We start from the raw sequence: 2091 nt of genomic DNA, 5'->3' as shown, positions 1-2091 counted from the left end.
AGTTTTGTCTTTTTTAGTAAAGTATCTTATGACATCCCACAGTGGGCCAGAATTTTTTTTCCGTGGCTTAAAGTCTAAAAAAAAATCAAATCTTCTAAACATTTTTTTTATTTTATTATTGAAACATGAATGTTTTACTCTACTCAAAAATGTATCCATTTAATTACTAGAGATGAATGCAAGCTTGCTAGAACAATTCATAATGGCTATACAATTGTCAAAATTACGCAAATTTTGTTTTTCAAAAATACTTATCCTCAAAATCTACATAACTTTTTTCAATTAAAAAAACTTTGGACTATTTTTATTTTAAATAAACATATTGTATATTAAATAAACATAAAGTATATGTTTTAGTTATATATTTATATTTAATTTATTCATAATATGTCTTAGAATTGTTGGTATTTTGAAGGTGTTTTTCTATATTTCCTCATCTTCCTTTTTCTAAATGCCACTCGAAGATTGTTTAATTTTCTGATTTTTGCATTTACTAAACGGCAGTTATTGTTCAAAAGAAAACCCAGCTGCGGCCATCTATTCTTTATGATATATTTTTTAGTTCAAAATCGACGACTTTTTTTGCTTTTATAAAAAGGCTAGTTTAAAGTTAAGATATTTGCTTAAGGAATATAGTTTTTTATTTTGTTTTTTTTAATTTTATTTAACACATGGAACCGTTATTGTTTAAATGAACTTTTTTGTTATTATTTTAGTATTTTCAAAGAAGGAAAAAAAAAGAAAATTATTTCACTGAATAAATAAAAATCAAATATTTAAATATTTAAATAAAAATCAAATATTTATTTATATTATTTTTACCTTTTAATTTGAACGAAATTATTATGCGCACTTATTTGTAAAATAGGAATAAATTTTTAACCTTGAGCTATAAAAAATAAATACTCAGTTTTAAATATTAATTTAATATTAACAATATAAAATATGGTTAGTGTAGTTCACTAAAAGTCAATATGCAGGGTGTTTGTGACAAATAGTTTAGCTATTTTTTAACATTTACATTGCAAGTGTCTTCAGTTTTCTTATGCCTGCTGCAATTAAATCGCTGCAATTATAACTAATTAGTCTTCATATAATCATATAATATCATATAAACTTCGAATTTCCGAACTGTACTTGATTGTAAGGTCAACATAATTTTATTATCTTTTAGGTATCTTGCAGAGATAATGCCCATATGAAGCATTTGTTGTCATTAACGTTAATGACAGATTGCTTTGAAATGCAGCTAGGTTTTTTAATGAAGCTTTTGAATTTTTTTAAATAAATCATTAAATAAAGCTCTATGGCCTGAGTTGAGTCGGCCAATTGACTCCTAGTTGCAAAAAACTAGGTTGCGTCAAACTCCTGTTTTACGTCTACTTCTTATATATCTCAATTGAAATGTTTTAATTATTTAATTCATTACCAGACCTTTCAACTAATTAAATAAGTAGAGTTAGATCAATATGACTGCTTATTAGTTGTCTTGTATATGACAAACTACGTCATATATAAGACAACTAAACTATGACATGATAACGTATTATAGTTATAAATATTGTTGTAAAAAATCATGTAAGTAAAAAAGTGATTGTAATATTCGTTTGATGGAATATAAAATAGCGGAATATTTTATCAGGTGGTTTTAAAGATTTTGACTTCCATTAAAGTAATGAAATTTGATTGAACTTTAATAGAAGTTTTTAAAATTTAAAAACAAAAGTATTATAATACTAAATAATTCTATAATATAAATACTATAATATACTATAATAAAAATACTATTAAAAAATCGTTTAAATGACGTAAATAAAATGGTAAATATTTAAAGAAATACGATCATAAAGTTTTAATGCAAGTATTGTATGATTACTTTTTATTAGGCCAATTCTATAGCAAAATACAATATACAAATATATACAAACTACAAATATATACAAAGTTAATAAAATAAAAAACAGAATAAACACCTTCTCCGCTTCAGCGATGAAATGCTTTTTAAGTAGACATAAATATAAATTATTAATCAATCACACGATAACAAGTTAACTAAATAATGAAAATTAAAATTTTTTGTTTCATTATTTT

Source organism: Hydra vulgaris, chromosome 05 (assembly GCF_038396675.1).
Source record: "Hydra vulgaris chromosome 05, alternate assembly HydraT2T_AEP".
Taxonomy (NCBI): domain Eukaryota; kingdom Metazoa; phylum Cnidaria; class Hydrozoa; order Anthoathecata; family Hydridae; genus Hydra; species Hydra vulgaris.
The sequence above is the reverse complement of the archived record's forward strand: the minus strand, read 5'-3'. Positions refer to the sequence as shown.